Here is a 27,268-nt window from a genome sequence, read left to right as displayed (position 1 = left end):
CGTTACGCGCGACTGGAACTAGGGTCCACTGGTTTATACGCAAATGTGAGTCAAGAAGCAAGGGCATTTTGATCGATATTAGAACGAGAAGGATGGATGCAGAGTGCACGCACAAGGGAACAAATGACGGGAGGAGGAAGAAAGGGGAATGAGTTTATGTATTTGCAGCGCAAAATTTAACAGGTGCGATCATACCAGCACAAATGCACCGGATCCCATCAGAACCCCGCAGTTAAGTGTGCTTTGGTGAAAGTAGTACAATGATGGGTTACCTCGTGGGAAGTTCTCGTGTTGCACCCATTTTTTTTTTTTCAGATGTGCCGTTCGACGTTACGCGCGACTTTAATTATGGTCCGCAGATTTATTCGCAAATGTGAGTCACGGCGCCGTGGCATTGTACTTGATATTTGAACGTCCAGTGCGCACGCACTTGGAAACAAATTACGGGAGGGGGAAGGAAGGAGATAGAATTTATGTATTTGCAGCGCGAAATTAAACAGGTGCGATCATACCAGCACTAATGCACCGGATCCCATCAGAACTCCGCAGTTAAGTGTGCTTGGGCGAGAGTAGTACTCGGATGGGTGACCTCCTTGGAAGTCCTCGTGTCGCACTAATTTTTTTTTCAGACGGGTCGTTCGACGTTACGCGCGACTGGAACTAGGGTCCACTGGTTTATACGCAAATGTGAGTCAAGAAGCAAGGGCATTTTGATCGATATTAGAACGAGAAGGATGGATGCAGAGTGCACGCACAAGGGAACAAATGACGGGAGGAGGAAGAAAGGGGAATGAGTTTATGTATTTGCAGCGCAAAATTTACAGGTGCGATCATACCAGCACAAATGCACCGGATCCCATCAGAACCCCGCAGTTAAGTGTGCTTTGGTGAAAGTAGTACAATGATGGGTTACCTCGTGGGAAGTTCTCGTGTTGCACCCATTTTCTATTTTTCAGATGTGCCGTTCGACGTTACGCGCGACTTTAATTATGGTCCGCAGATTTATTCGCAAATGTGAGTCACGGCGCCGTGGCATTGTACTTGATATTTGAACGTGCAGTGCGCACGCACTTGGAAACAAATGACGGGAGGGGGAAGGAAGGAGATAGAATTTATGTATTTGCAGCGCGAAATTAAACAGGTGCGATCATACCAGCACTAATGCACCGGATCCCATCAGAACTCTGCAGTTAAGTGTGCTCGGGCGAGAGTAGTACTCGGATGGGTGACCTCCTGGGAAGTCCTCGTGTCGCATTAATTTTTTTTTCAGACGGGTCGTTCGACGTTACCCGCGACTGGAGCTAGGGTCCACTTGTTTATACGCAAATGTGAGTCAAGAAGCAAGGGCATTTTGATCGATATTAGAACGAGAAGGATGGATGCAGAGTGCACGCACAAGGGAACAAATGACGGGAGGAGGAAGAAAGGGGAATGAGTTTATGTATTTGCAGCGCAAAATTTGACAGGTGCGATCATACCAGCACAAATGCACCGGATCCCATCAGAACCCCGCAGTTAAGTGTGCTTTGGTGAAAGTAGTACAATGATGGGTTACCTCGTGCGAAGTTCTCGTGTTGCACCCATTTTCTTTTTTTTCAGATGTGCCGTTCGACGTTACGCGCGACTTTAATTATGGTCCGCAGATTTATTCGCAAATGTGAGTCACGGCGCCGTGGCATTGTACTTGATATTTGAACGAGAACGAGAGGACGCACTTGGAAACAAATGACGGGAGGGGGAAGGAAGGAGATAGAATTTTTGTATTTGCAGCGCGAAATTAAACAGGTGGGATCATACCAGCACTAATGCACCGGATCCCATCAGAACTCCGCAGTTAAGTGTGCTTGGGCGAGAGTAGTACTCGGATGGGTGACCTCCTGGGAAGTCCTCGTGTCGCACTAATTTTTTTTTCAGACGGGTCGTTCGACGTTACGCGCGACTGGACCTAGGGTCCACTGGTTTATACGCAAATGTGAGTCAAGAAGCAAGGGCATTTTGATCGATATTAGAACGAGAAGGATGGATGCAGAGTGCACGCACAAGGGAACAAATGACGGGAGGAGGAAGAAAGGGGAATGAGTTTATGTATTTGCAGCGCAAAATTTAACAGGTGCGATCATGCCAGCACAAATGCACCGGATCCCATCAGAACCCCGCAGTTAAGTGTGCTTTGGTGAAAGTAGTACAATGATGGGTTACCTCGTGGGAAGTTCTCGTGTTGCACCCATTTTCTTTTTTTCAGATGTGCCGTTCGACGTTACGCGCGACTTTAATTATGGTCCGCAGATTTATTCGCAAATGTGAGTCACGGCGCCGTGGCATTGTACTTGATATTTGAACGAGAACGAGAGGACGCACTTGGAAACAAATGACGGGAGGGGGAAGGAAGGAGATAGAATTTATGTATTTGCAGCGCGAAATTAAACAGGTGCGATCATACCAGCACTAATGCACCGGATCCCATCAGAACTCCGCAGTTAAGTGTGCTTGGGCGAGAGTAGTACTCGGATGGTTGACCTCCTGGGAAGTCCTCGTGTCGCACTAATTTTTTTTGCAGACGGGTCGTTCGACGTTACGCGCGACTGGAACTAGGGTCCACTGGTTTATACGCAAATGTGAGTCAAGAAGCAAGGGCATTTTGATCGATATTAGAACGAGAAGGATGGATGCAGAGTGCACGCACAAGGGAACAAATGACGGGAGGAGGAAGAAAGGGGAATCAGTTTATGTATTTGCAGCGCAAAATTTAACAAGTGCGATCATACCAGCACAAATGCACCGGATCCCATCAGAACCCCGCAGTTAAGTGTGCTTTGGTGAAAGTAGTACAATGATGGGTTACCTCGTGGGAAGTTCTCGTGTTGCACCCATTTTCTTTTTTTCAGATGTGTCGTTCGACGTTACGCGCGACTTTAATTATGGTCCGCAGATTTATTCGCAAATGTGAGTCACGGTGCCGTGGCATTGTACTTGATATTTGAACGAGAATGAGAGGACGCACTTGGAAACAAATGACGGGAGGGGGAAGGAAGGAGATAGAATTTTTGTATTTGCAGCGCGAAATTAAATAGGTGCGATCATACCAGCACTAATGCACCGGATCCCATCAGAACTCCGCAGTTAAGTGTGCTTGGGCGAGAGTAGTACTCGGATGGGTGACCTCCTGGGAAGTCCTCGTGTCGTACTAATTTTTTTTTCAGACGGGTCGTTCGACGTTACGCGCGACTGGAACTAGGGTCCACTGGTTTATACGCAAATGTGAGTCAAGAAGCAAGGGCATTTTCATCTATATTAGAACGAGAAGGATGGATGCAGAGTGCACGCACAAGGGAACAAATGACGGGAGGAGGAAGAAAGGGGAATGAGTTTATGTGTTTGCAGCGCAAAATTAAACAGGTGCGATCATACCAGCACAAATGCACCGGATCCCATCAGAACCCCGCAGTTAAGTTTGCTTTGGTGAAAGTAGTACAATGATGGGTTACCTCGTGGGACGTTCTCGTGTTGCACCCATTTTCTTTTTTTCAGATGTGCCGTTCGACGTTACGCGCGACTTTAATTATGGTCCGCAGATTTATTCGCAAATGTGAGTCACGGCGCCGTGGCATTGTACTTGATATTTGAACGAGAACGAGAGGACGCACTTGGAAACAAATGACGGGAGGGGGAAGGAAGGAGATAGAATTTATGTATTTGCAGCGCAAAATTAAATAGGTGCGATCATACCAGCACTAATGCACCGGATCCCATTAGAACTCCGCAGTTAAGTGTGCTTGGGCGAGAGTAGTACTCGGATGGGTCACCTCCTGGGAAGTCCTCATGTCGCACTAATTTTTTTTTCAGACGGGTCGTTCGACGTTACGCGCGACTTGAACTAGGGTCCACTGGTTTATACGCAAATGTGAGTCAAGAAGCAAGGGCATTTTGATCTATATTAGAACGAGAAGGATGGATGCAGAGTGCACGCACAAGGGAACAAATGACGGGAGGAGGAAGAAAGGGGAATGAGTTTATGTATTTGCAGCGCAAAATTTAACAGGTGCGATCATACCAGCACAAATGCACCGGATCCCATCAGAACCCCGCAGTTAAGTGTGCTTTGGTGAAAGTAGTACAATGATGGGTTACCTCGTGGGAAGTTCTCGTTTTGCAACCATTTTCTTTTTTTCAGATGTGCCGTTCGACGTTACGCGCGACTTTAATTATGGTCCGCAGATTTATTCGCAAATGTGAGTCACGGCGCCGTGGCATTGTACTTGATATTTGAACGAGAACGAGAGGACGCACTTGGAAACAAATGACGAGAGGGGGAAGGAAGGAGATAGAATTTTTGTATTTGCAGCGCGAAATTAAACAGGTGCGATCATACCAGCACTAATGCACCGGATCCCATCAGAACTCCGCAGTTAAGTGTGCTTGGGCGAGAGTAGTACTCGGATGGGTGACCTCCTGGGAAGTCCTCGTGTCGCACTAATTTTTTTTTCAGACGGGTCGTTCGACGTTACGCGCGACTGGAACTAGGGTCCACTGGTTTATACGCAAATGTGAGTCAAGAAGCAAGGGCATTTTGATCGATATTAGAACGAGAAGGATGGATGCAGAGTGCACGCACAAGGGAACAAATGACGGGAGGAGGAAGAAAGGGGAATGAGTTTATGTATTTGCAGCGCAAAATTTAACAGGTGCGATCATGCCAGCACAAATGCACCGGATCCCATCAGAACCCCGCAGTTAAGTGTGCTTTGGTGAAAGTAGTACAATGATGGGTTACCTCGTGGGAAGTTCTCGTGTTGCACCCATTTTCTTTTTTTCAGATGTGCCGTTCGACGTTACGCGCGACTTTAATTATGGTCCGCAGATTTATTCGCAAATGTGAGTCACGGCGCCGTGGCATTGTACTTGATATTTGAACGAGAACGAGAGGACGCACTTGGAAACAAATGACGGGAGGGGGAAGGAAGGAGATAGAATTTATGTATTTGCAGCGCGAAATTAAACAGGTGCGATCATACCAGCACTAATGCACCGGATCCCATCAGAACTCCGCAGTTAAGTGTGCTTGGGCGAGAGTAGTACTCGGATGGTTGACCTCCTGGGAAGTCCTCGTGTCGCACTAATTTTTTTTTCAGACGGGTCGTTCGACGTTACGCGCGACTGGAACTAGGGTCCACTGGTTTATACGCAAATGTGAGTCAAGAAGCAAGGGCATTTTGATCGATATTAGAACGAGAAGGATGGATGCAGAGTGCACGCACAAGGGAACAAATGACGGGAGGAGGAAGAAAGGGGAATGAGTTTATGTATTTGCAGCGCAAAATTTAACAGGTGCGATCATACCAGCACAAATGCACCGGATCCCATCAGAACCCCGCAGTTAAGTGTGCTTTGGTGAAAGTAGTACAATGATGGGTTACCTCGTGGGAAGTTCTCCTGTTGCACCCATTTTCTTTTTTTCAGAGGTGCCGTTCGACGTTACGCGCGACTTTAATTATGGTCCGCAGATTTATTCGCAAATGTGAGTCACGGCGCCGTTGCATTGTACTTGATATTTGAACGAGAACGAGAGGACGCACTTGGAAACAAATGACGGGAGGGGGAAGGAAGGAGATAGAATTTATGTATTTGCAGCACAAAAATAAACAGGTGCGATCATACCAGCACTAATGCACCGGATCCCATCAGAACTCCGCAGTTAAGTGCGCTTGGGCGAGAGTAGTACTCGGATGGGTGACCTCCTGGGAAGTCCTCGTGTCGCACTAATGTTTTTTTCAGACGGGTCGTTCGACGTTACGCGCGACTGGAACTAGGGTCCACTGGTTTATACGCAAATGTGAGTCAAGAAGCAAGGGCATTTTCATCGATATTAGAACGAGAAGGATGGATGCAGAGTGCACGCACAAGGGAACAAATGACGGGAGGATGAAGAAAGGGGAATGAGTTTATGTATTTGCAGCGCAAAATTTAACAGGTGCGATCATACCAGCACAAATGCACCGGATCCCATCAGAACCCCGCAGTTAAGTGTGCTTTGGTGAAAGTAGTACAATGATGGGTTACCTCGTGGGAAGTTCTCGTGTTGCACCCATTTTCTTTTTTTCAGATGTGCCGTTCGACGTTACGCGCGACTTTAATTATGGTCCGCAGATTTATTCGCAAATGTGAGTCACGGCGCCGTGGCATTGTACTTGATATTTGAACGAGAACGAGAGGACGCACTTGGAAACAAATGACGGGAGGGGGAAGGAAGGAGATAGAATTTATCTATTTGCAGCGCAAAATTAAACAGGTGCGATCATACCAGCACTAATGCACCGGATCCCATCAGAACTCCGCAGTTAAGTGTGCTTGGGCGAGAGTAGTACTCGGATGGGTGACCTCCTGGGAAGTCCTCGTGTCGCACTAATTTTTTTTTCAGACGGGTCGTTCGACGTTACGCGCGACTGGAACTAGGGTCCACTGGTTTATACGCAAATGTGAGTCAAGAAGCAAGGGCATTTTGATCGATATTAGAACGAGAAGGATGGATGCAGAGTGCACGCACAAGGGAACAAATGACGGGAGGAGGAAGAAAGGGGAATGAGTTTATGTATTTGCAGCGCAAAATTTAACAGGTGCGATCATACCAGCACAAATGCACCGGATCCCATCAGAACCCCGCAGTTAAGTGTGCTTTGGTGAAAGTAGTACAATGATGGGTTAACTCGTGGGAAGTTCTCGTGTTGCACCCATTTTCTTTTTTTTCAGATGTGCCGTTCGACGTTACGCGCGACTTTAATTATGGTCCGCAGATTTATTCGCAAATGTGAGTCACGGCGCCGTGGCATTGTACTTGATATTTGAACGAGAACGAGAGGACGCACTTGGAAACAAATGACGGGAGGGGGAAGGAAGGAGATAGAATTTATGTATTTGCAGCGCGAAATTAAACAGGTGCGATCATACCAGCACTAATGCACCGGATCCCATCAGAACTCCGCAGTTAAGTGTGCTCGGGCGAGAGTAGTACTCGGATGGGTGACCTCCTGGGAAGTCCTCGTGTCGCACTAATTTTTTTTTCAGACGGGTCGTTCGACGTTACGCGCGACTGGAACTAGGGTCCACTGGTTTATACGCAAATGTGAGTCAAGAAGCAAGGGCATTTTGATCGATATTAGAACGAGAAGGATGGATGCAGAGTGCACGCACAAGGGAACAAATGACGGGAGGAGGAAGAAAGGGGAATGAGTTTATGCATTTGCAGCGCAAAATTTAACAGGTGCGATCATACCAGCACAAATGCACCGGATCCCATCAGAACCCCGCAGTTAAGTGTGCTTTGGTGAAAGTAGTACAATGATGGGTTACCTCGTGGGAAGTTCTCGTGTTGCACCCATTTTCTTTTTTTCAGAGGTGCCGTTCGACGTTACGCGCGACTTTAATTATGGTCCGCAGATTTATTCGCAAATGTGAGTCACGGCGCCGTTGCATTGTACTTGATATTTGAACGAGAACGAGAGGACGCACTTGGAAACAAATGACGGGAGGGGGAAGGAAGGAGATAGAATTTATGTATTTGCAGCACAAAAATAAACAGGTGCGATCATACCAGCACTAATGCACCGTATCCCATCAGAACTCCGCAGTTAAGTGTGCTTGGGCGAGAGTAGTACTCGGAAGGGTGACCTCCTGGGAAGTCCTCGTGTCGCACTAATTTTTTTTTCAGACGGGTCGTTCGACGTTACGCGCGACTGGAACTAGGGTCCACTGGTTTATACGCAAATGTGAGTCAAGAAGCAAGGGCATTTTGATCGATATTAGAACGAGAAGGATGGATGCAGAGTGCACGCACAAGGGAACAAATGACGGGAGGAGGAAGAAAGGGGAATGAGTTTATGTATTTGCAGCGCAAAATTTAACAGGTGCGATCATACCAGCACAAATGCACCGGATCCCATCAGAACCCCGCAGTTAAGTGTGCTTTGGTGAAAGTAGTACAATGATGGGTTAACTCGTGGGAAGTTCTCGTGTTGCACCCATTTTCTTTTTTTTCAGATGTGCCGTTCGACGTTACGCGCGACTTTAATTATGGTCCGCAGATTTATTCGCAAATGTGAGTCACGGCGCCGTGGCATTGTACTTGATATTTGAACGAGAACGAGAGGACGCACTTGGAAACAAATGACGGGAGGGGGAAGGAAGGAGATAGAATTTATGTATTTGCAGCGCGAAATTAAACAGGTGCGATCATACCAGCACTAATGCACCGGATCCCATCAGAACTCCGCAGTTAAGTGTGCTTGGGCGAGAGTAGTACTCGGATGGGTGACCTCCTGGGAAGTCCTCGTGTCGTACTAATTTTTTTTCAGACGGGTCGTTCGACGTTACGCGCGACTGGAACTAGGGTCCACTGGTTTATACGCAAATGTGAGTGAAGAAGCAAGGGCATTTTGATCGATATTCGAACGAGATGGATGGATGCAGAGTGCACGCACAAGGGAACAAATGACGGGAGGAGGAAGAAAGGGGAATGAGTTTATGTGTTTGCGGCGCAAAATTTAACAGGTGCGATCATACCAGCACAAATGCACCGGATCCCATCAGAACCCCGCAGTTAAGTGTGCTTTGGTGAATGTAGTACAATGATGGGTTACCTCGTGGGAAGTTCTCGTGTTGCACCCATTTTCTTTTTTTTTCAGACGTGCCGTTCGACGTTACGCGCGACTTTAATTATGGTCCGCAGATTTATTCGCAAATGTGAGTCACGGCGCCGTGGCATTGTACTTGATATTTGAACGAGAACGAGAGGACGCACTTGGAAACAAATGACGGGAGGGGGAAGGAAGGAGATAGAATTTATGTATTTGCAGCGCGAAAATAAACAGGTGCGATCATACCAGCACTAATGCTCCGGATCCAATCAGAACTCCGCAGTTAAGTGTGCTTGGGCGAGCGTAGTACTCGGATGGGTGACCTCCTGGGAAGTCCTCGTGTCGCACTAATTTTTTTTTCAGACGGGTCGTTCGACGTTACGCGCGACTGGAACTAGGGTCCACTGGTTTATACGCAAATGTGAGTCAAGAAGCAAGGGCATTTTGATCGATATTAGAACGAGAAGGATGGATGCAGAGTGCACGCACAAGGGAACAAATGACGGGAGGAGGAAGAAAGGGGAATGAGTTTATGTGTTTGCAGCGCAAAATTTAACAGGTGCGATCGTACCAGCACAAATGCACCGGATCCCATCAGAACCCCGCAGTTAAGTGTGCTTTGGTGAATGTAGTACAATGATGGGTTACCTCGTGGGACGTTCTCGTGTTGCACCCATTTTCTTTTTTTCAGATGTGCCGTTCGACGTTACGCGCGACTTTAATCATGGTCCGCAGATTTATTCGCAAATGTGAGTCACGGCGCCGTGGCATTGTACTTGATATTTGAACGAGAACGAGAGGACGCACTTGGAAACAAATGACGGGAGGGGGAAGGAAGGTGATAGAATTTATGTATTTGCAGCGCGAATTAAACAGGTGCGATCATACCAGCACTAATGCACCGGATCCCATCAGAACTCCGCAGTTAAGTGTGCTTGGGCTAGAGTAGTACTCGGATGGGTGACCTCCTGGGAAGTCCTCGTGTCGTACTAATTTTTCTTTCAGACGGGTCGTTCGACGTTACGCGCGACTGGAACTAGGGTCCACTGGTTTATACGCAAATGTGAGTCAAGAAGCAAGGGCATTTTGATCGATATTAGAACGAGAAGGATGGATGCAGAGTGCACGCACAAGGGAACAAATGACGGGAGGAGGAAGAAAGGGGAATGAGTTTATGTATTTGCAGCGCAAAATTTAACAGGTGCGATCATACCAGCACAAATGCACCGGATCCCATCAGAACCCCGCAGTTAAGTGTGCTTTGGTGAAAGTAGTACAATGATGGGTTACCTCGTGGGAAGTTCTCGTGTTGCACCCATTTTCTTTTTTTTTCAGACGTGCCGTTCGACGTTACACGCGACTTTAATTATGGTCCGCAGATTTATTCGCAAATGTGAGTCACGGCGCCGTGGCATTGTATTTGATATTTGAACGAGAACGAGAGGACGCACTTGGAAACAAATGACGGGAGGGGGAAGGAAGGAGATAGAAATTTTGTATTTGTAGCGCGAAATTAAACAGGTGCGATCATACCAGCACTAATGCACCGGATCCCATCAGAACTCTGCAGTTAAGTGTGCTTGGGCGAGAGTAGTACTCGGATGGGTGACCTCCTGGGAAGTCCTCGTGTCGCACTAATTTTTTTTTCAGACGGGTCGTTCGACGTTACGCGCGACTGGAACTAGGGTCCACTGGTTTATACGCAAATGTGAGTCAAGAAGCAAGGGCATTTTGATCGATATTAGAACGAGAAGGATGGATGCAGAGTGCACGCACAAGGGAACAAATGACGGGAGGAGGAAGAAAGGGGAATGAGTTTATGTATTTGCAGCGCAAAATTTAACAGGTGCGATCATACCAGCACAAATGCACCGAATCCCATCAGAACCCCGCAGTTAAGTGTGCTTTGGTGAAAGTAGTACAATGATGGGTTACCTCGTGGGAAGTTCTCGTGTTGCACCTATTTTCTTTTTTTCAGATGTGCCGTTCGACGTTACGCGCGACTTTAATTATGGTCCGCTGATTTATTCGCAAATGTGAGTCACGGCGCCGTGGCATTGTACTTGATATTTGAACGTGCAGTGCGCACGCACTTGGAAACAAATGACGGGAGGGGGAAGGAAGGAGATAGAATTTTTGTATTTGCAGCGCGAAATTAAACAGGTGCGATCATACCAGCACTAATGCACCGGATCCCATCAGAACTCCGTAGTTAAGTGTGCTTGGGCGAGAGTAGTACTCGGATGGGTGACCTCCTGGGAAGTCCTCGTGTCGCACTAATTTTTTTTTCAGACGGGTCGTTCGACGTTACGCGCGACTGGAACTAGGGTCCACTGGTTTATACGCAAATGTGAGTCAAGAAGCAAGGGCATTTTGATCGATATTAGAACGAGAAGGATGGATGCAGAGTGCACGCACAAGGGAACAAATGACGGGAGGAGGAAGAAAGGGGAATGAGTTTATGTATTTGCAGCGCAAAATTTAACAGGTGCGATCATACCAGCACAAATGCACCGGATCCCATCAGAACCCCGCAGTTAAGTGTGCTTTGGTGAAAGTAGTACAATGATGGGTTACCTCGTGGGAAGTTCTCGTGTTGCACCCATTTTTTTTTTTTCAGATGTGCCGTTCGACGTTACGCGCGACTTTAATTATGGTCCGCAGATTTATTCGCAAATGTGAGTCACGGCGCCGTGGCATTGTACTTGATATTTGAACGTCCAGTGCGCACGCACTTGGAAACAAATTACGGGAGGGGGAAGGAAGGAGATAGAATTTATGTATTTGCAGCGCGAAATTAAACAGGTGCGATCATACCAGCACTAATGCACCGGATCCCATCAGAACTCCGCAGTTAAGTGTGCTTGGGCGAGAGTAGTACTCGGATGGGTGACCTCCTTGGAAGTCCTCGTGTCGCACTAATTTTTTTTTCAGACGGGTCGTTCGACGTTACGCGCGACTGGAACTAGGGTCCACTGGTTTATACGCAAATGTGAGTCAAGAAGCAAGGGCATTTTGATCGATATTAGAACGAGAAGGATGGATGCAGAGTGCACGCACAAGGGAACAAATGACGGGAGGAGGAAGAAAGGGGAATGAGTTTATGTATTTGCAGCGCAAAATTTACAGGTGCGATCATACCAGCACAAATGCACCGGATCCCATCAGAACCCCGCAGTTAAGTGTGCTTTGGTGAAAGTAGTACAATGATGGGTTACCTCGTGGGAAGTTCTCGTGTTGCACCCATTTTCTATTTTTCAGATGTGTCGTTCGACGTTACGCGCGACTTTAATTATGGTCCGCAGATTTATTCGCAAATGTGAGTCACGGCGCCGTGGCATTGTACTTGATATTTGAACGTGCAGTGCGCACGCACTTGGAAACAAATGACGGGAGGGGGAAGGAAGGAGATAGAATTTATGTATTTGCAGCGCGAAATTAAACAGGTGCGATCATACCAGCACTAATGCACCGGATCCCATCAGAACTCTGCAGTTAAGTGTGCTCGGGCGAGAGTAGTACTCGGATGGGTGACCTCCTGGGAAGTCCTCGTGTCGCATTAATTTTTTTTTCAGACGGGTCGTTCGATGTTACCCGCGACTGGAGCTAGGGTCCACTTGTTTATACGCAAATGTGAGTCAAGAAGCAAGGGCATTTTGATCGATATTAGAACGAGAAGGATGGATGCAGAGTGCACGCACAAGGGAACAAATGACTGGAGGAGGAAGAAAGGGGAATGAGTTTATGTATTTGCAGCGCAAAATTTAACAGGTGCGATCATACCAGCACAAATGCACCGGATCCCATCAGAACCCCGCAGTTAAGTGTGCTTTGGTGAAAGTAGTACAATGATGGGTTACCTCGTGCGAAGTTCTCGTGTTGCACCCATTTTCTTTTTTTTCAGATGTGCCGTTCGACGTTACGCGCGACTTTAATTATGGTCCGCAGATTTATTCGCAAATGTGAGTCACGGCGCCGTGGCATTGTACTTGATATTTGAACGAGAACGAGAGGACGCACTTGGAAACAAATGACGGGAGGGGGAAGGAAGGAGATAGAATTTTTGTATTTGCAGCGCGAAATTAAACAGGTGGGATCATACCAGCACTAATGCACCGGATCCCATCAGAACTCCGCAGTTAAGTGTGCTTGGGCGAGAGTAGTACTCGGATGGGTGACCTCCTGGGAAGTCCTCGTGTCGCACTAATTTTTTTTTCAGACGGGTCGTTCGACGTTACGCGCGACTGGACCTAGGGTCCACTGGTTTATACGCAAATGTGAGTCAAGAAGCAAGGGCATTTTGATCGATATTAGAACGAGAAGGATGGATGCAGAGTGCACGCACAAGGGAACAAATGACGGGAGGAGGAAGAAAGGGGAATGAGTTTATGTATTTGCAGCGCAAAATTTAACAGGTGCGATCATGCCAGCACAAATGCACCGGATCCCATCAGAACCCCGCAGTTAAGTGTGCTTTGGTGAAAGTAGTACAATGATGGGTTACCTCGTGGGAAGTTCTCGTGTTGCACCCATTTTCTTTTTTTCAGATGTGCCGTTCGACGTTACGCGCGACTTTAATTATGGTCCGCAGATTTATTCGCAAATGTGAGTCACGGCGCCGTGGCATTGTACTTGATATTTGAACGAGAACGAGAGGACGCACTTGGAAACAAATGACGGGAGGGGGAAGGAAGGAGATAGAATTTATGTATTTGCAGCGCGAAATTAAACAGGTGCGATCATACCAGCACTAATGCACCGGATCCCATCAGAACTCCGCAGTTAAGTGTGCTTGGGCGAGAGTAGTACTCGGATGGTTGACCTCCTGGGAAGTCCTCGTGTCGCACTAATTTTTTTTGCAGACGGGTCGTTCGACGTTACGCGCGACTGGAACTAGGGTCCACTGGTTTATACGCAAATGTGAGTCAAGAAGCAAGGGCATTTTGATCGATATTAGAACGAGAAGGATGGATGCAGAGTGCACGCACAAGGGAACAAATGACGGGAGGAGGAAGAAAGGGGAATGAGTTTATGTATTTGCAGCGCAAAATTTAACAGGTGCGATCATACCAGCACAAATGCACCGGATCCCATCAGAACCCCGCAGTTAAGTGTGCTTTGGTGAAAGTAGTACAATGATGGGTTAACTCGTGGGAAGTTCTCGTGTTGCACCCATTTTCTTTTTTTTCAGATGTGCCGTTCGACGTTACGCGCGACTTTAATTATGGTCCGCAGATTTATTCGCAAATGTGAGTCACGGCGCCGTGGCATTGTACTTGATATTTGAACGAGAACGAGAGGACGCACTTGGAAACAAATGACGGGAGGGGGAAGGAAGGAGATAGAATTTATGTATTTGCAGCGCGAAATTAAACAGGTGCGATCATACCAGCACTAATGCACCGGATCCCATCAGAACTCTATAGTTAAGTGTGCTTGGGCGAGAGTAGTACTCGGATGGGTGACCTCCTGGGAAGTCCTCGTGTCGCACTAATTTTTTTTTCAGACGGGTCGTTCGACGTTACGCGCGACTGGAACTAGGGTCCACTGGTTTATACGCAAATGTGAGTCAAGAAGCAAGGGCATTTTGATCGATATTAGAACGAGAAGGATGGATGCAGAGTGCACGCACCAGGGAACAAATGACGGGAGGAGGAAGAAAGGGGAATGAGTTTATGTATTTGCAGCGCAAAATTTAACAGGTGCGATCATACCAGCACAAATGCACCGGATCCCATCAGAACCCCGCAGTTAAGTGTGCTTTGGTGAAAGTAGTACAATGATGGGTTACCTCGTGGGAAGTTCTCGTGTTGCACCCATTTTCTTTTTTTTAGAGGTGCCGTTCGACGTTACGCGCGACTTTAATTATGGTCCGCAGATTTATTCGCAAATGTGAGTCACGGCGCCGTTGCATTGTACTTGATATTTGAACGAGAACGAGAGGACGCACTTGGAAACAAATGACGGGAGGGGGAAGGAAGGAGATAGAATTTATGTATTTGCAGCACAAAAATAAACAGGTGCGATCATACCAGCACTAATGCACCGGATCCCATCAGAACTCCGCAGTTAAGTGCGCTTGGGCGAGAGTAGTACTCGGATGGGTGACCTCCTGGGAAGTCCTCGTGTCGAACTAATTTTTTTTTCAGACGGGTCGTTCGACGTTACGCGCGACTGGAACTAGGGTCCACTAGTTTATACGCAAATGTGAGTCAAGAAGCAAGGGCATTTTCATCGATATTAGAACGAGAAGGATGGATGCAGAGTGCACGCACAAGGGAACAAATGACGGGAGGATGAAGAAAGGGGAATGAGTTTATGTATTTGCAGCGCAAAATTTAACAGGTGCGATCATACCAGCACAAATGCACCGGATCCCATCAGAACCCCGCAGTTAAGTGTGCTTTGGTGAAAGTAGTACAATGATGGGTTACCTCGTGGGAAGTTCTCGTGTTGCACCCATTTTCTTTTTTTCAGATGTGCCGTTCGACGTTACGCGCGACTTTAATTATGGTCCGCAGATTTATTCGCAAATGTGAGTCACGGCGCCGTGGCATTGTACTTGATATTTGAACGAGAACGAGAGGACGCACTTGGAAACAAATGACGGGAGGGGGAAGGAAGGAGATAGAATTTTTGTATTTGCAGCGCAAAATTAAACAGGTGCGATCATACCAGCACTAATGCACCGGATCCCATCAGAACTCCGCAGTTAAGTGTGCTTGGGCGAGAGTAGTACTCGGATGGGTGACCTCCTGGGAAGTCCTCGTGTCGCACTAATTTTTTTTTCAGACGGGTCGTTCGACGTTACGCGCGACTGGAACTAGGGTCCACTGGTTTATACGCAAATGTGAGTCAAGAAGCAAGGGCATTTTGATCGATATTAGAACGAGAAGGATGGATGCAGAGTGCACGCACAAGGGAACAAATGACGGGAGGAGGAAGAAAGGGGAATGAGTTTATGTATTTGCAGCGCAAAATTTAACAGGTGCGATCATACCAGCACAAATGCACCGGATCCCATCAGAACCACGCAGTTAAGTGTGCTTTGGTGAAAGTAGTACAATGATGGGTTACCTCGTGGGAAGTTCTCGTGTTGCACCCATTTTCTTTTTTTCAGAGGTGCCGTTCGACGTTACGCGCGACTTTAATTATGGTCCGCAGATTTATTCGCAAATGTGAGTCACGGCGCCGTTGCATTGTACTTGATATTTGAACGAGAACGAGAGGACGCACTTGGAAACAAATGACGGGAGGGGGAAGGAAGGAGATAGAATTTATGTACTTGCAGCACAAAAATAAACAGGTGCGATCATACCAGCACTAATGCACCGGATCCCATCAGAACTCCGCAGTTAAGTGTGCTTGGGCGAGAGTAGTACTCGGATGGGTGACCTCCTGGGAAGTCCTCGTGTCGCACTAATTTTTTTTTCAGACGGGTCGTTCGACGTTACGCGCGACTGGAACTAGGGTCCACTGGTTTATACGCAAATGTGAGTCAAGAAGCATGGGCATTTTGATCGATATTAGAACGAGAAGGATGGATGCAGAGTGCACGCACAAGGGAACAAATGACGGGAGGAGGAAGAAAGGGGAATGAGTTTATGTATTTGAAGCGCAAAATTTAACAGGTGCGATCATACCAGCACAAATGCACCGGATCCCATCAGAACCCCGCAGTTAAGTGTGCTTTGGTGAAAGTAGTACAATGATGGGTTACCTCGTGGGAAGTTCTCGTGTTGCACCCATTTTCTTTTTTTCAGAGGTGCCGTTCGACGTTACGCGCGACTTTAATTATGGTCCGCAGATTTATTCGCAAATGTGAGTCACGGCGCCGTTGCATTGTACTTGATATTTGAACGAGAATGAGAGGACGCACTTGGAAACAAATGACGGGAGGGGGAAGGAAGGAGATAGAATTTATGTATTTGCAGCACAAAAATAAACAGGTGCGATCATACCAGCACTAATGCACCGGATCCCATCAGAACTCCGCAGTTAAGTGTGCTTGGGCGAGAGTAGTACTCGGATGGGTGACCTCCTGGGAAGTCCTCGTGTCGCACTAATTTTTTTTTCAGACGGGTCGTTCGACGTTACGCGCGACTGGAACTAGGGTCCACTGGTTTATACGCAAATGTGAGTCAAGAAGCAAGGGCATTTTGATCGATATTAGAACGAGAAGGATGGATGCAGAGTGCACGCACAAGGGAACAAATGACGGGAGGAGGAAGAAAGGGGAATGAGTTTATGTATTTGCAGCGCAAAATTTAACAGGTGCGATCATACCAGCACAAATGCACCGGATCCCATCAGAACCCCGCAGTTAAGTGTGCTTTGGTGAAAGCAGTACAATGATGGGTTACCTCGTGGGAAGTTCTCGTTTTGCAACTATTTTCTTTTTTTCAGATGTGCCGTTCGACGTTACGCGCGACTTTAATTATGGTCCGCAGATTTATTCGCAAATGTGAGTCACGGCGCCGTGGCATTGTACTTGATATTTGAACGAGAACGAGAGGACGCACTTGGAAACAAATGACGGGAGGGGGAAGGAAGGAGATAGAATTTTTGTATTTGCAGCGCAAAATTAAACAGGTGCGATCATACCAGCACTAATGCACCGGATCCCATCAGAACTCCGCAGTTAAGTGTGCTTGGGCGAGAGTAGTACTCGGATGGGTGACCTCCTGGGAAGTCCTCGTGGCGCACTAATTTTTTTTTCAGACGGGTCGTTCGACGTTACGCGCGACTGGAACTAGGGTCCACTGGTTTATACGCAAATGTGAGTCAAGAAGCAAGGGCATTTTGATCGATATTAGAACGAGAAGGATGGATGCAGAGTGCACGCACAAGGGAACAAATGACGGGAGGAGGAAGAAAGGGGAATGAGTTTATGTATTTGCAGCGCAAAATTTAACAGGTGCGATCATACCAGCACAAATGCACCGGATCCCATCAGAACCCCGCAGTTAAGTGTGCTTTGGTGAAAGCAGTACAATGATGGGTTACCTCGTGGGAAGTTCTCGTTTTGCAACTATTTTCTTTTTTTCAGATGTGCCGTTCGACGTTACGCGCGACTTTAATTATGGTCCGCAGATTTATTCGCAAATGTGAGTCACGGCGCCGTGGCATTGTACTTGATATTTGAACGAGAACGAGAGGACGCACTTGGAAACAAATGACGGGAGGGGGAAGGAAGGAGATAGAATTTTTGTATTTGCAGCGCGAAATTAAACAGGTGCGATCATACCAGCACTAATGCACCGGATCCCATCAGAACTCCGCAGTTAAGTGTGCTTGGGCGAGAGTAGTACTCGGATGGGTGACCTCCTGGGAAGTCCTCGTGTCGCACTAATTTTTTTTTCAGACGGGTCGTTCGACGTTACGCGCGACTGGAACTAGGGTCCACTGGTTTATACGCATATGTGAGTCAAGAAGCAAGGGCATTTTGATCGATATTAGAACGAGAAGGATGGATGCAGAGTGCACGCACAAGGGAACAAATGACGGGAGGAGGAAGAAAGGGGAATGAGTTTATGTATTTGCAGCGCAAAATTTAACAGGTGCGATCATGCCAGCACAAATGCACCGGATCCCATCAGAACCCCGCAGTTAAGTGTGCTTTGGTGAAAGTAGTACAATGATGGGTTACCTCGTGGGAAGTTCTCGTGTTGCACCCATTTTCTTTTTTTCAGATGTGCCGTTCGACGTTACGCGCGACTTTAATTATGGTCCGCAGATTTATTCGCAAATGTGAGTCACGGCGCCGTGGCATTGTACTTGATATTTGAACGAGAACGAGAGGACGCACTTGGAAACAAATGACGGGAGGGGGAAGGAAGGAGATAGAATTTATGTATTTGCAGCGCGAAATTAAACAGGTGCGATCATACCAGCACTAATGCACCGGATCCCATCAGAACTCCGCAGTTAAGTGTGCTTGGGCGAGAGTAGTACTCGGATGGTTGACCTCCTGGGAAGTCCTCGTGTCGCACTAATTTTTTTTTCAGACGGGTCGTTCGACGTTACGCGCGACTGGAACTAGGGTCCACTGGTTTATACGCAAATGTGAGTCAAGAAGCAAGGGCATTTTGATCGATATTAGAACGAGAAGGATGGATGCAGAGTGCACGCACAAGGGAACAAATGACGGGAGGAGGAAGAAAGGGGAATGAGTTTATGTATTTGCAGCGCAAAATTTAACAGGTGCGATCATGCCAGCACAAATGCACCGGATCCCATCAGAACCCCGCAGTTAAGTGTGCTTTGGTGAAAATAGTACAATGATGGGTTACCTCGTGGGAAGTTCTCGTGTTGCACCCATTTTTTTTTTTCAGATGTGCCGTTCGACGTTACGCGCGACTTTAATTATGGTCCGCAGATTTATTCGCAAATGTGAGTCACGGCGCCGTGGCATTGTACTTGATATTTGAACGTGCAGTGCGCACGCACTTGGAAACAAATTACGGGAGGGGGAAGGAAGGAGATAGAATTTATGTATTTGCAGCGCGAAATTAAACAGGTGCGATCATACCAGCACTAATGCACCGGATCCCATCAGAACTCCGCAGTTAAGTGTGCTTGGGCGAGAGTAGTACTTGGATGGGTGACCTCCTGGGAAGTCCTCGTGTCGCACTAATTTTTTTTTTTCAGACGGGTCGTTCGACGTTACGCGCGACTGGAACTAGGGTCCACTGGTTTATACGCAAATGTGAGTCAAGAAGCAAGGGCATTTTGATCCATATTAGAACGAGAATGATGGATGCAGAGTGCACGCACAAGGGAACAAATGACGGGAGGAGGAAGAAAGGGGAATGAGTTTATGTATTTGCAGCGCAAAATTTAACAGGTGCGATCATACCAGCACAAATGCACCGGATCCCATCAGAACCCCGCAGTTAAGTGTGCTTTGGTGAAAGTAGTACAATGATGGGTTACCTCGTGGGAAGTTCTCGTGTTGCACCCATTTTCTTTTTTTCAGATGTGCCGTTCGACGTTACGCGCGACTTTAATTATGGTCCGCAGATTTATTCGCAAATGTGAGTCACGGCGCCGTGGCATTGTACTTGATATTTGAACGAGAACGAGAGGACGCACTTGGAAACAAATGACGGGAGGGGGAAGGAAGGAGATAGAATTTTTGTATTTGCAGCGCGAAATTAAACAGGTGCGATCATACCAGCACTAATGCACCGGATCCCATCAGAACTCCGCAGTTAAGTGTGCTTGGGCGAGAGTAGTACTCGGATGGGTGACCTCCTGGGAAGTCCTCGTGTCGCACTAATTTTTTTTTCAGACGGGTCGTTCGACGTTACGCGCGACTGGAACTAGGGTCCACTGGTTTATACGCAAATGTGAGTCAAGAAGCAAGGGCATTTTGATCGATATTAGAACGAGAAGGATGGATGCAGAGTGCACGCACAAGGGAACAAATGACGGGAGGAGGAAGAAAGGGGAATGAGTTTATGTATTTGCAGCGCAAAATTTAACAGGTGCGATCATACCAGCACAAATGCACCGGATCCCATCAGAACCCCGCAGTTAAGTGTGCTTTGGTGAAAGCAGTACAATGATGGGTTACCTCGTGGGAAGTTCTCGTTTTGCAACTATTTTCTTTTTTTCAGATGTGCCGTTCGACGTTACGCGCGACTTTAATTATGGTCCGCAGATTTATTCGCAAATGTGAGTCACGGCGCCGTGGCATTGTACTTGATATTTGAACGAGAACGAGAGGACGCACTTGGAAACAAATGACGGGAGGGGGAAGGAAGGAGATAGAATTTTTGTATTTGCAGCGCGAAATTAAACAGGTGCGATCATACCAGCACTAATGCACCGGATCCCATCAGAACTCCGCAGTTAAGTGTGCTTGGGCGAGAGTAGTACTCGGATGGGTGACCTCCTGGGAAGTCCTCGTGTCGCACTAATTTTTTTTTCAGACGGGTCGTTCGACGTTACGCGCGACTGGAACTAGGGTCCACTGGTTTATACGCATATGTGAGTCAAGAAGCAAGGGCATTTTGATCGATATTAGAACGAGAAGGATGGATGCAGAGTGCACGCACAAGGGAACAAATGACGGGAGGAGGAAGAAAGGGGAATGAGTTTATGTATTTGCAGCGCAAAATTTAACAGGTGCGATCATGCCAGCACAAATGCACCGGATCCCATCAGAACCCCGCAGTTAAGTGTGCTTTGGTGAAAGTAGTACAATGATGGGTTACCTCGTGGGAAGTTCTCGTGTTGCACCCATTTTCTTTTTTTCAGATGTGCCGTTCGACGTTACGCGCGACTTTAATTATGGTCCGCAGATTTATTCGCAAATGTGAGTCACGGCGCCGTGGCATTGTACTTGATATTTGAACGAGAACGAGAGGACGCACTTGGAAACAAATGACGGGAGGGGGAAGGAAGGAGATAGAATTTATGTATTTGCAGCGCGAAATTAAACAGGTGCGATCATACCAGCACTAATGCACCGGATCCCATCAGAACTCCGCAGTTAAGTGTGCTTGGGCGAGAGTAGTACTCGGATGGTTGACCTCCTGGGAAGTCCTCGTGTCGCACTAATTTTTTTTTCAGACGGGTCGTTCGACGTTACGCGCGACTGGAACTAGGGTCCACTGGTTTATACGCAAATGTGAGTCAAGAAGCAAGGGCATTTTGATCGATATTAGAACGAGAAGGATGGATGCAGAGTGCACGCACAAGGGAACAAATGACGGGAGGAGGAAGAAAGGGGAATGAGTTTATGTATTTGCAGCGCAAAATTTAACAGGTGCGATCATGCCAGCACAAATGCACCGGATCCCATCAGAACCCCGCAGTTAAGTGTGCTTTGGTGAAAATAGTACAATGATGGGTTACCTCGTGGGAAGTTCTCGTGTTGCACCCATTTTTTTTTTTCAGATGTGCCGTTCGACGTTACGCGCGACTTTAATTATGGTCCGCAGATTTATTCGCAAATGTGAGTCACGGCGCCGTGGCATTGTACTTGATATTTGAACGTGCAGTGCGCACGCACTTGGAAACAAATGACGGGAGGGGGAAGGAAGGAGATAGAATTTATGTATTTGCAGCGCGAAATTAAACAGGTGCGATCATACCAGCACTAATGCACCGGATCCCATCAGAACTCCGCAGTTAAGTGTGCTTGGGCGAGAGTAGTACTCGGATGGTTGACCTCCTGGGAAGTCCTCGTGTCGCACTAATTTTTTTTTCAGACGGGTCGTTCGACGTTACGCGCGACTGGAACTAGGGTCCACTGGTTTATACGCAAATGTGAGTCAAGAAGCAAGGGCATTTTGATCGATATTAGAACGAGAAGGATGGATGCAGAGTGCACGCACAAGGGAACAAATGACGGGAGGAGGAAGAAAGGGGAATGAGTTTATGTATTTGCAGCGCAAAATTTAACAGGTGCGATCATGCCAGCACAAATGCACCGGATCCCATCAGAACCCCGCAGTTAAGTGTGCTTTGGTGAAAATAGTACAATGATGGGTTACCTCGTGGGAAGTTCTCGTGTTGCACCCATTTTTTTTTTTCAGATGTGCCGTTCGACGTTACGCGCGACTTTAATTATGGTCCGCAGATTTATTCGCAAATGTGAGTCACGGCGCCGTGGCATTGTACTTGATATTTGAACGTGCAGTGCGCACGCACTTGGAAACAAATTACGGGAGGGGGAAGGAAGGAGATAGAATTTATGTATTTGCAGCGCGAAATTAAACAGGTGCGATCATACCAGCACTAATGCACCGGATCCCATCAGAACTCCGCAGTTAAGTGTGCTTGGGCGAGAGTAGTACTTGGATGGGTGACCTCCTGGGAAGTCCTCGTGTCGCACTAATTTTTTTTTTTCAGACGGGTCGTTCGACGTTACGCGCGACTGGAACTAGGGTCCACTGGTTTATACGCAAATGTGAGTCAAGAAGCAAGGGCATGTTGATCCATATTAGAACGAGAATGATGGATGCAGAGTGCACGCACAAGGGAACAAATGACGGGAGGAGGAAGAAAGGGGAATGAGTTTATGTATTTGCAGCGCAAAATTTAACAGGTGCGATCATACCAGCACAAATGCACCGGATCCCATCAGAACCCCGCAGTTAAGTGTGCTTTGGTGAAAGTAGTACAATGATGGGTTACCTCGTGGGAAGTTCTCGTGTTGCACCCATTTTCTTTTTTTCAGATGTGCCGTTCGACGTTACGCGCGACTTTAATTATGGTCCGCAGATTTATTCGCAAATGTGAGTCACGGCGCCGTGGCATTGTACTTGATATTTGAACGAGAACGAGAGGACGCACTTGGAAACAAATGACGGGAGGGGGAAGGAAGGAGATAGAATTTTTGTATTTGCAGCGCGAAATTAAACAGGTGCGATCATACCAGCACTAATGCACCGGATCCCATCAGAACTCCGCAGTTAAGCGTGCATGGGCGAGAGTAGTACTTGGATGGGTGACCTCCTGGGAATTCCTCGTGTCGCACCAATTTTTTTTCAGACGGGTCGTTCGACGTTACGCGCGACTGGAACTAGGGTCCGCTGGTTTATACTCAAATGTGAGTCAAGAAGCAGGGGCATTTTAATCGATATTAGAACGAGAAGGATAGGTGCAGTTTGAACGCACAAGGAAACAATTGATGGGAGGGGGAGGGAAGGAGAAGGAGTGTATTTATTTTCAGCATGAAATGAAACAAGTGCGATCATACCAGCACTAATGCAACGGATTCTTTCAGAACTCCGTAGGTAAGGGTACTTGAGCGAGAGTAGTACTAGCATGGGTTATCTCCTGCGAAGTCCTTATATTTCACCAATTTTCTTGTGAAGTCCTCGTGTCGCACCAATTTTTTTTCAGACGGGTCGTTCGACGTTACGCCCATCTGGAACTAGGGTCCGCTGGTTTATACGCAAATGTGAGTCAAGAAGTAGGGGCATTTTAATCGATATTAGAACGAGAATGAGAGGTGAAGCGTGAACGCACAAGGAAACAAATGACGGGAGGGGGAAGAAAGGAGAAGGAGTGTATGTATTTGCAGCGCGAAACTAAACAGGTGCGATCATACCAGCACTAAAGCCCCGGATCCCATCAAAACTTCGCAGTTAAGTGTGCTTGGCGAGATTAGTACTCGGATGGTTGACCTCCTGGGAAGTCCTCGTGTGGCACCAATTTTTTTTCAGACGGGTCGTTCGACGTTACGCGCGTCTGGAACTAGGGTCCGCTGGTTTATACTCAAATGTGAGTCAAGAAGCAGGGGCATTTTAATCGATATTAGAACGAGAAGGATAGGTGCAGTTTGAATGCACAAGGAAACAATTGATGGGAGAGGGAGGGAAGGAGAAGGAGTGTATTTATTTTCAGCATGAAATGAAACAAGTGCGATCATACCAGCACTAATGCAACGGATTCTTTCAGAACTCCGTAGGTAAGGGTACTTGAGCGAGAGTAGTACTAGCATGGGTTATCTCCTGCGAAGTCCTTATATTTCACCAATTTTCTTGTGAAGTCCTCGTGTCGCACCAATTTTTTTTCAGACGGGTCGTTCGACGTTACGCCCATCTGGAACTAGGGTCCGCTGGTTTATACGCAAATATGAGTCAAGAAGCAGGGGCAATTTAATCGATATTAGAACGAGAATGAGAGGTGAAGTGTGAACGCACAAGGAAACAAATGACGGGAGGGGGAAGAAAGGAGAAGGAGTGTATGTATTTGCAGCGCAAAACTAAACAGGTGCGATCATACCAGCACTAAAGCCCCGGATCCCATCAGAACTTCGCAGTTAAGTGTGCTTGGCGAGATTAGTACTCGGATGGTTGACCTCCTGGGAAGTCCTCGTGTCGCACCAATTTTTTTTCAGACGGGTCGTTCGACGTTACGCGCGTCTGGAACTAGGGTCCGCTGGTTTATACGCAAATGTGAGTCAAGAAGCAGGGGCATTTTAATCGATATTAGAACGAGAATGAGAGGTGAAGTGTGAACGCACAAGGAAACAAATGACGGGAGGAGGAAGAAAGGAGAAGGAGTGTATGTATTTGCCGCGCGAAACTAAATAGGTGCGATCATACCAGCACTAAAGCCCCGAATCCCATCAGAACTTCGCAGTTAAGTGTGCTTGGCGAGATTAGTACTCGGATGGTTGACCTCCTGGGAAGTCCTCGTGTCGCACCAAATTTTTTTCAGACGGGTCGTTCGATGTTACGCGCGATTGGAACTAGAGTCCGTTGGTTTATACGCAAATGTGAGTCAAGAAGCAGTAGCATTTTAATCGATATTAGAACGAGAAGGAGAGGTGCAGTGTGAACGCACAAGGAAACAATTGATGGGAGGGGGAGGGAAGGAGAAGGAGTGTATGTATTTTCAGCACGAAATGAAACAGGTGCGATCATACCAGCACTAATGCAACGGATTCTATCAGAAATCCGTAGGTAAGGGTGCTTGGGCGAGAGTAGTACTAGCATGGGTTACCTCCTGCGAAGTCCTTATATTTCACCCATTTTCTTGTGAAGTCCTCGTGTCGCACCAATTTTTTTTCAGACGGGTCGTTCGACGTTACGCGCATCTGGAACTAGGGTCCGCTGGTTTATACGCAAATGTGAGTCAAGAAGTAGGGGTATTTTAATCGATATTAGAACGAGAATGAGAGGTGAAGTGTGAACGCACAAGGAAACAAATGATGGGAGGGGGAAGAAAGGAGAAGGAGTGTATGTATTTGCAGAGCGAAATTAAACAGGTGCGATCATACCAGCACTAAAGCTCCGGATCCCATCAAAACTCCACAGTTAAGTGTGCTTGGGCGAGGGTAGTACTCGGATGGTTGACCACCTGGGAAGCCCTCGTGTTGTACCCATTTTCTTTTTTTTAGATGTGTTGTTCGATGTTACGCGCGACTTTAATTATTGTCTGCAGATTTATTCGCAAATGTGAGTCACGGCGCCGTGGCATTTTACTTGATATTTGAACGAGAACGAGAGGTGCAGTGCGCACGCACAAGGAAATGAATGACGGGAGGGGGAAGAAAGGAGAAAGAGTTTATGTATTTGCAGCGAGAAATTAAACAGTTGCGATCATACCAGCACTGATGCACCGGATTCCATCAGAACTCCGCAGTTAAGTGTGCTTTGGCGAGAGTAGTACTCGGATTGGTGACCTCCTGGGAAGTCCTCGTGTCGCACTAATTTTTTTTTCAGACGGGTCGTTCGACGTTACGCGCGACTGGAACTAGGGTCCACTGGTTTATATGCAAATATGAGTCAAAAAGCAGGGGCATTTTAATCGATATTAGAATGAGAAGGAGAGATGCAGAGTGCACGCACAAGGAAACAAATGACGGGAGGGGGGATGGAGGGTGAAAAAGTGTATGTATTTGCAGCGCAGAATGAAACATGAGCCATCATACCAGCACCAATGCAACAGATTCTATCAAAACTCCGCAAGTGAAGGGTGCTTGGGCGAGAGTAGCACTAGGATGGGTGACCTCCTGCGAAGTCCTTATATTTCACCCATTTTCTTAGGAAGTCCTCGTGTTGCACCCATTTTTTTGCAGATGGTTCTTTCGACGATACGCGCGACTTGAATTATAGTCCTCAGGTTTATTCATAAATGTGAGTCACGGCACCGTAGCATTTTACTTGATATTAGAACGAGCACGGGAGGTGCAGTGCGCACGCACAAGGAAACAAATGACGAGAGGGGGAAGAAAGGAGAAGGAGTTTATGTATTTGCAGCGCTGAATTATATGGGTGCGATCAGACCAGCACTAATGCACCGGATCCCATCAGAACTCCACAGGTAAGTGTGTTTGGGCGAGAGTAGTACTCGGATGGGTGACCTCCTGGGAAGTCCTCGTGTCGCACTAATTTTTTTTTCAGACGGGTCGTTCGACGTTACGCGCGACTAGAACTATGGTCCGTTGGTTTATACGCAAATGTGAGTCAAGAAGCAGGGGCATTTTAATCGATATTAGAACGAGAAGGAGAGATGCAGAGTGCACGCACAAGGAAACAAATGACGGGAGGGGGGATGGAGGGAGAAAAAGTGTATGTATTTGCAACGCAGAATGAAACATGAGCCATCATACCAGCACCAATGCAACGGATTCTATCAGAACTCCGCAAGTTAAGGGTGCTTGGGCGAGAGTAGCACTAGGATGGGTGACCTCCTGCGAAGTCCTTATATTTCACCCATTTTCTTAGGAAGTCCTCGTGTTGCACCCATTTTTTTGCAGATGATTCTTTCGACGATACGCGCGACTTGAATTATGGTCCTCAGGTTTATTCACAAATGTGAGTCACGGCATCGTAGCATTTTACTTGATATTAATACGAGCACGGGAGGTGCAGTGCGCACGCACAAGGAAACAAATGACGGGAGGGGGAAGAAAGGAGAAGGAGATTATGTATTTGCAGCGCTAAATTATATGGGTGTGATCATACCAGCACTAATGCACCGGATCCAATCAGAACTCCGTAGTTAAGTGTGCTTGGGCGAGAGTAATACTCGGATGGGTGACCTCCTGGGAAGTCCTCGTGTCGCACCAATTTTTTTTCAGACGGGTCGTTCGACGTTACGCGCGACTGGAACTAGGGTCGGTTTGTTTACACGGAAATGTGAGTCAAGAAGCTGGGGCATTTTAATCGATA

The 27,268-nt window shown here is 47.3% G+C and overlaps 30 non-coding genes and 49 pseudogenes across 30 annotated transcripts; all 79 read left to right on the top strand.

The window, feature by feature from the left end:
• Positions 1–181: 181 nt before the first annotated feature.
• Positions 182–300, top strand: LOC148259756 (5S ribosomal RNA; annotated as a pseudogene).
• A 198-nt stretch (positions 301–498) lies between these two features.
• LOC148259755 (5S ribosomal RNA) lies at positions 499–617 on the top strand. The gene has a single exon (XR_015819774.1). It is a non-coding gene; the product is annotated as a 5S ribosomal RNA (ribosomal RNA).
• A 205-nt stretch (positions 618–822) lies between these two features.
• LOC148259754 (5S ribosomal RNA) lies at positions 823–941 on the top strand (annotated as a pseudogene).
• Positions 942–1,139: 198 nt separating this feature from the next.
• On the top strand, positions 1,140–1,258 carry LOC148259753 (5S ribosomal RNA). Its single transcript, XR_015820217.1, has one exon. It is a non-coding gene; the product is annotated as a 5S ribosomal RNA (ribosomal RNA).
• A 206-nt stretch (positions 1,259–1,464) lies between these two features.
• Positions 1,465–1,583, top strand: LOC148259752 (5S ribosomal RNA; annotated as a pseudogene).
• A 200-nt stretch (positions 1,584–1,783) lies between these two features.
• On the top strand, positions 1,784–1,902 carry LOC148259751 (5S ribosomal RNA). The gene has a single exon (XR_015820759.1). It is a non-coding gene; the product is annotated as a 5S ribosomal RNA (ribosomal RNA).
• A 206-nt stretch (positions 1,903–2,108) lies between these two features.
• LOC148259750 (5S ribosomal RNA) lies at positions 2,109–2,227 on the top strand (annotated as a pseudogene).
• A 199-nt stretch (positions 2,228–2,426) lies between these two features.
• Positions 2,427–2,545, top strand: LOC148259749 (5S ribosomal RNA). Its single transcript, XR_015821194.1, has one exon. It is a non-coding gene; the product is annotated as a 5S ribosomal RNA (ribosomal RNA).
• Positions 2,546–2,751: 206 nt separating this feature from the next.
• LOC148259748 (5S ribosomal RNA) lies at positions 2,752–2,870 on the top strand (annotated as a pseudogene).
• Positions 2,871–3,069: 199 nt separating this feature from the next.
• Positions 3,070–3,188, top strand: LOC148259747 (5S ribosomal RNA). The gene has a single exon (XR_015819608.1). It is a non-coding gene; the product is annotated as a 5S ribosomal RNA (ribosomal RNA).
• A 206-nt stretch (positions 3,189–3,394) lies between these two features.
• On the top strand, positions 3,395–3,513 carry LOC148259746 (5S ribosomal RNA; annotated as a pseudogene).
• Positions 3,514–3,712: 199 nt separating this feature from the next.
• LOC148259745 (5S ribosomal RNA) lies at positions 3,713–3,831 on the top strand (annotated as a pseudogene).
• A 206-nt stretch (positions 3,832–4,037) lies between these two features.
• On the top strand, positions 4,038–4,156 carry LOC148259744 (5S ribosomal RNA; annotated as a pseudogene).
• Positions 4,157–4,355: 199 nt separating this feature from the next.
• Positions 4,356–4,474, top strand: LOC148259743 (5S ribosomal RNA). The gene has a single exon (XR_015820771.1). It is a non-coding gene; the product is annotated as a 5S ribosomal RNA (ribosomal RNA).
• A 206-nt stretch (positions 4,475–4,680) lies between these two features.
• LOC148259742 (5S ribosomal RNA) lies at positions 4,681–4,799 on the top strand (annotated as a pseudogene).
• A 199-nt stretch (positions 4,800–4,998) lies between these two features.
• Positions 4,999–5,117, top strand: LOC148259741 (5S ribosomal RNA). Its single transcript, XR_015821193.1, has one exon. It is a non-coding gene; the product is annotated as a 5S ribosomal RNA (ribosomal RNA).
• A 206-nt stretch (positions 5,118–5,323) lies between these two features.
• LOC148259740 (5S ribosomal RNA) lies at positions 5,324–5,442 on the top strand (annotated as a pseudogene).
• Positions 5,443–5,641: 199 nt separating this feature from the next.
• On the top strand, positions 5,642–5,760 carry LOC148259739 (5S ribosomal RNA). The gene has a single exon (XR_015819650.1). It is a non-coding gene; the product is annotated as a 5S ribosomal RNA (ribosomal RNA).
• Positions 5,761–5,966: 206 nt separating this feature from the next.
• Positions 5,967–6,085, top strand: LOC148259738 (5S ribosomal RNA; annotated as a pseudogene).
• A 199-nt stretch (positions 6,086–6,284) lies between these two features.
• On the top strand, positions 6,285–6,403 carry LOC148259737 (5S ribosomal RNA). The gene has a single exon (XR_015820762.1). It is a non-coding gene; the product is annotated as a 5S ribosomal RNA (ribosomal RNA).
• A 206-nt stretch (positions 6,404–6,609) lies between these two features.
• Positions 6,610–6,728, top strand: LOC148259736 (5S ribosomal RNA; annotated as a pseudogene).
• Positions 6,729–6,928: 200 nt separating this feature from the next.
• Positions 6,929–7,047, top strand: LOC148259735 (5S ribosomal RNA). The gene has a single exon (XR_015820898.1). It is a non-coding gene; the product is annotated as a 5S ribosomal RNA (ribosomal RNA).
• A 206-nt stretch (positions 7,048–7,253) lies between these two features.
• On the top strand, positions 7,254–7,372 carry LOC148259734 (5S ribosomal RNA; annotated as a pseudogene).
• A 199-nt stretch (positions 7,373–7,571) lies between these two features.
• LOC148259733 (5S ribosomal RNA) lies at positions 7,572–7,690 on the top strand (annotated as a pseudogene).
• A 206-nt stretch (positions 7,691–7,896) lies between these two features.
• On the top strand, positions 7,897–8,015 carry LOC148259732 (5S ribosomal RNA; annotated as a pseudogene).
• A 200-nt stretch (positions 8,016–8,215) lies between these two features.
• Positions 8,216–8,334, top strand: LOC148259731 (5S ribosomal RNA). Its single transcript, XR_015819607.1, has one exon. It is a non-coding gene; the product is annotated as a 5S ribosomal RNA (ribosomal RNA).
• Positions 8,335–8,539: 205 nt separating this feature from the next.
• On the top strand, positions 8,540–8,658 carry LOC148259730 (5S ribosomal RNA; annotated as a pseudogene).
• Positions 8,659–8,859: 201 nt separating this feature from the next.
• Positions 8,860–8,978, top strand: LOC148259729 (5S ribosomal RNA; annotated as a pseudogene).
• A 206-nt stretch (positions 8,979–9,184) lies between these two features.
• LOC148259728 (5S ribosomal RNA) lies at positions 9,185–9,303 on the top strand (annotated as a pseudogene).
• A 198-nt stretch (positions 9,304–9,501) lies between these two features.
• LOC148259727 (5S ribosomal RNA) lies at positions 9,502–9,620 on the top strand (annotated as a pseudogene).
• Positions 9,621–9,826: 206 nt separating this feature from the next.
• LOC148259726 (5S ribosomal RNA) lies at positions 9,827–9,945 on the top strand (annotated as a pseudogene).
• A 201-nt stretch (positions 9,946–10,146) lies between these two features.
• Positions 10,147–10,265, top strand: LOC148259725 (5S ribosomal RNA). The gene has a single exon (XR_015821188.1). It is a non-coding gene; the product is annotated as a 5S ribosomal RNA (ribosomal RNA).
• A 206-nt stretch (positions 10,266–10,471) lies between these two features.
• On the top strand, positions 10,472–10,590 carry LOC148259724 (5S ribosomal RNA; annotated as a pseudogene).
• Positions 10,591–10,788: 198 nt separating this feature from the next.
• Positions 10,789–10,907, top strand: LOC148259723 (5S ribosomal RNA). Its single transcript, XR_015820811.1, has one exon. It is a non-coding gene; the product is annotated as a 5S ribosomal RNA (ribosomal RNA).
• A 206-nt stretch (positions 10,908–11,113) lies between these two features.
• On the top strand, positions 11,114–11,232 carry LOC148259722 (5S ribosomal RNA; annotated as a pseudogene).
• A 198-nt stretch (positions 11,233–11,430) lies between these two features.
• On the top strand, positions 11,431–11,549 carry LOC148259721 (5S ribosomal RNA). The gene has a single exon (XR_015819773.1). It is a non-coding gene; the product is annotated as a 5S ribosomal RNA (ribosomal RNA).
• Positions 11,550–11,754: 205 nt separating this feature from the next.
• On the top strand, positions 11,755–11,873 carry LOC148259720 (5S ribosomal RNA; annotated as a pseudogene).
• Positions 11,874–12,071: 198 nt separating this feature from the next.
• LOC148259719 (5S ribosomal RNA) lies at positions 12,072–12,190 on the top strand. Its single transcript, XR_015820216.1, has one exon. It is a non-coding gene; the product is annotated as a 5S ribosomal RNA (ribosomal RNA).
• Positions 12,191–12,396: 206 nt separating this feature from the next.
• LOC148259718 (5S ribosomal RNA) lies at positions 12,397–12,515 on the top strand (annotated as a pseudogene).
• Positions 12,516–12,715: 200 nt separating this feature from the next.
• LOC148259717 (5S ribosomal RNA) lies at positions 12,716–12,834 on the top strand. The gene has a single exon (XR_015820758.1). It is a non-coding gene; the product is annotated as a 5S ribosomal RNA (ribosomal RNA).
• A 206-nt stretch (positions 12,835–13,040) lies between these two features.
• On the top strand, positions 13,041–13,159 carry LOC148259716 (5S ribosomal RNA; annotated as a pseudogene).
• A 199-nt stretch (positions 13,160–13,358) lies between these two features.
• On the top strand, positions 13,359–13,477 carry LOC148259715 (5S ribosomal RNA). Its single transcript, XR_015821192.1, has one exon. It is a non-coding gene; the product is annotated as a 5S ribosomal RNA (ribosomal RNA).
• Positions 13,478–13,683: 206 nt separating this feature from the next.
• On the top strand, positions 13,684–13,802 carry LOC148259714 (5S ribosomal RNA; annotated as a pseudogene).
• Positions 13,803–14,002: 200 nt separating this feature from the next.
• LOC148259713 (5S ribosomal RNA) lies at positions 14,003–14,121 on the top strand (annotated as a pseudogene).
• A 206-nt stretch (positions 14,122–14,327) lies between these two features.
• On the top strand, positions 14,328–14,446 carry LOC148259712 (5S ribosomal RNA; annotated as a pseudogene).
• A 199-nt stretch (positions 14,447–14,645) lies between these two features.
• LOC148259711 (5S ribosomal RNA) lies at positions 14,646–14,764 on the top strand (annotated as a pseudogene).
• A 206-nt stretch (positions 14,765–14,970) lies between these two features.
• Positions 14,971–15,089, top strand: LOC148259710 (5S ribosomal RNA; annotated as a pseudogene).
• A 199-nt stretch (positions 15,090–15,288) lies between these two features.
• On the top strand, positions 15,289–15,407 carry LOC148259709 (5S ribosomal RNA). The gene has a single exon (XR_015820751.1). It is a non-coding gene; the product is annotated as a 5S ribosomal RNA (ribosomal RNA).
• Positions 15,408–15,613: 206 nt separating this feature from the next.
• On the top strand, positions 15,614–15,732 carry LOC148259708 (5S ribosomal RNA; annotated as a pseudogene).
• Positions 15,733–15,931: 199 nt separating this feature from the next.
• Positions 15,932–16,050, top strand: LOC148259707 (5S ribosomal RNA). The gene has a single exon (XR_015820740.1). It is a non-coding gene; the product is annotated as a 5S ribosomal RNA (ribosomal RNA).
• A 206-nt stretch (positions 16,051–16,256) lies between these two features.
• LOC148259706 (5S ribosomal RNA) lies at positions 16,257–16,375 on the top strand (annotated as a pseudogene).
• Positions 16,376–16,574: 199 nt separating this feature from the next.
• LOC148259705 (5S ribosomal RNA) lies at positions 16,575–16,693 on the top strand. The gene has a single exon (XR_015820729.1). It is a non-coding gene; the product is annotated as a 5S ribosomal RNA (ribosomal RNA).
• Positions 16,694–16,899: 206 nt separating this feature from the next.
• Positions 16,900–17,018, top strand: LOC148259704 (5S ribosomal RNA; annotated as a pseudogene).
• A 199-nt stretch (positions 17,019–17,217) lies between these two features.
• On the top strand, positions 17,218–17,336 carry LOC148259703 (5S ribosomal RNA). The gene has a single exon (XR_015819889.1). It is a non-coding gene; the product is annotated as a 5S ribosomal RNA (ribosomal RNA).
• A 206-nt stretch (positions 17,337–17,542) lies between these two features.
• On the top strand, positions 17,543–17,661 carry LOC148259702 (5S ribosomal RNA; annotated as a pseudogene).
• Positions 17,662–17,860: 199 nt separating this feature from the next.
• LOC148259701 (5S ribosomal RNA) lies at positions 17,861–17,979 on the top strand. Its single transcript, XR_015820715.1, has one exon. It is a non-coding gene; the product is annotated as a 5S ribosomal RNA (ribosomal RNA).
• A 206-nt stretch (positions 17,980–18,185) lies between these two features.
• LOC148259700 (5S ribosomal RNA) lies at positions 18,186–18,304 on the top strand (annotated as a pseudogene).
• A 199-nt stretch (positions 18,305–18,503) lies between these two features.
• On the top strand, positions 18,504–18,622 carry LOC148259699 (5S ribosomal RNA). Its single transcript, XR_015821191.1, has one exon. It is a non-coding gene; the product is annotated as a 5S ribosomal RNA (ribosomal RNA).
• Positions 18,623–18,828: 206 nt separating this feature from the next.
• Positions 18,829–18,947, top strand: LOC148259698 (5S ribosomal RNA; annotated as a pseudogene).
• A 197-nt stretch (positions 18,948–19,144) lies between these two features.
• Positions 19,145–19,263, top strand: LOC148259697 (5S ribosomal RNA). Its single transcript, XR_015819901.1, has one exon. It is a non-coding gene; the product is annotated as a 5S ribosomal RNA (ribosomal RNA).
• Positions 19,264–19,471: 208 nt separating this feature from the next.
• Positions 19,472–19,590, top strand: LOC148259696 (5S ribosomal RNA; annotated as a pseudogene).
• A 199-nt stretch (positions 19,591–19,789) lies between these two features.
• Positions 19,790–19,908, top strand: LOC148259695 (5S ribosomal RNA). The gene has a single exon (XR_015820704.1). It is a non-coding gene; the product is annotated as a 5S ribosomal RNA (ribosomal RNA).
• Positions 19,909–20,114: 206 nt separating this feature from the next.
• LOC148259694 (5S ribosomal RNA) lies at positions 20,115–20,233 on the top strand (annotated as a pseudogene).
• A 199-nt stretch (positions 20,234–20,432) lies between these two features.
• On the top strand, positions 20,433–20,551 carry LOC148259693 (5S ribosomal RNA). Its single transcript, XR_015820693.1, has one exon. It is a non-coding gene; the product is annotated as a 5S ribosomal RNA (ribosomal RNA).
• A 206-nt stretch (positions 20,552–20,757) lies between these two features.
• Positions 20,758–20,876, top strand: LOC148259692 (5S ribosomal RNA; annotated as a pseudogene).
• A 199-nt stretch (positions 20,877–21,075) lies between these two features.
• On the top strand, positions 21,076–21,194 carry LOC148259691 (5S ribosomal RNA). The gene has a single exon (XR_015821190.1). It is a non-coding gene; the product is annotated as a 5S ribosomal RNA (ribosomal RNA).
• Positions 21,195–21,400: 206 nt separating this feature from the next.
• Positions 21,401–21,519, top strand: LOC148259690 (5S ribosomal RNA; annotated as a pseudogene).
• Positions 21,520–21,716: 197 nt separating this feature from the next.
• LOC148259689 (5S ribosomal RNA) lies at positions 21,717–21,835 on the top strand. The gene has a single exon (XR_015821189.1). It is a non-coding gene; the product is annotated as a 5S ribosomal RNA (ribosomal RNA).
• A 206-nt stretch (positions 21,836–22,041) lies between these two features.
• Positions 22,042–22,160, top strand: LOC148259688 (5S ribosomal RNA; annotated as a pseudogene).
• A 197-nt stretch (positions 22,161–22,357) lies between these two features.
• LOC148259687 (5S ribosomal RNA) lies at positions 22,358–22,476 on the top strand. The gene has a single exon (XR_015819887.1). It is a non-coding gene; the product is annotated as a 5S ribosomal RNA (ribosomal RNA).
• A 208-nt stretch (positions 22,477–22,684) lies between these two features.
• Positions 22,685–22,803, top strand: LOC148259686 (5S ribosomal RNA; annotated as a pseudogene).
• A 199-nt stretch (positions 22,804–23,002) lies between these two features.
• LOC148259685 (5S ribosomal RNA) lies at positions 23,003–23,121 on the top strand. Its single transcript, XR_015820974.1, has one exon. It is a non-coding gene; the product is annotated as a 5S ribosomal RNA (ribosomal RNA).
• Positions 23,122–23,680: 559 nt separating this feature from the next.
• LOC148259684 (5S ribosomal RNA) lies at positions 23,681–23,798 on the top strand (annotated as a pseudogene).
• Positions 23,799–24,357: 559 nt separating this feature from the next.
• Positions 24,358–24,475, top strand: LOC148259683 (5S ribosomal RNA; annotated as a pseudogene).
• Positions 24,476–24,680: 205 nt separating this feature from the next.
• Positions 24,681–24,798, top strand: LOC148259682 (5S ribosomal RNA; annotated as a pseudogene).
• A 559-nt stretch (positions 24,799–25,357) lies between these two features.
• On the top strand, positions 25,358–25,476 carry LOC148259681 (5S ribosomal RNA; annotated as a pseudogene).
• A 209-nt stretch (positions 25,477–25,685) lies between these two features.
• Positions 25,686–25,804, top strand: LOC148259680 (5S ribosomal RNA; annotated as a pseudogene).
• A 562-nt stretch (positions 25,805–26,366) lies between these two features.
• LOC148259679 (5S ribosomal RNA) lies at positions 26,367–26,485 on the top strand (annotated as a pseudogene).
• Positions 26,486–27,047: 562 nt separating this feature from the next.
• Positions 27,048–27,166, top strand: LOC148259678 (5S ribosomal RNA; annotated as a pseudogene).
• The last annotated feature ends 102 nt before the right edge of the window (positions 27,167–27,268 follow it).

The sequence above is a fragment of the Carica papaya genome, chromosome 5 (genome assembly GCF_054855325.1).
Source record: "Carica papaya isolate Zhongbai chromosome 5, ASM5485532v1, whole genome shotgun sequence".
In the NCBI taxonomy this organism is placed as follows: domain Eukaryota; kingdom Viridiplantae; phylum Streptophyta; class Magnoliopsida; order Brassicales; family Caricaceae; genus Carica; species Carica papaya.
Note: the sequence above shows the minus strand (reverse complement) of the source record. Positions and strands in the feature narration are given on the sequence as shown.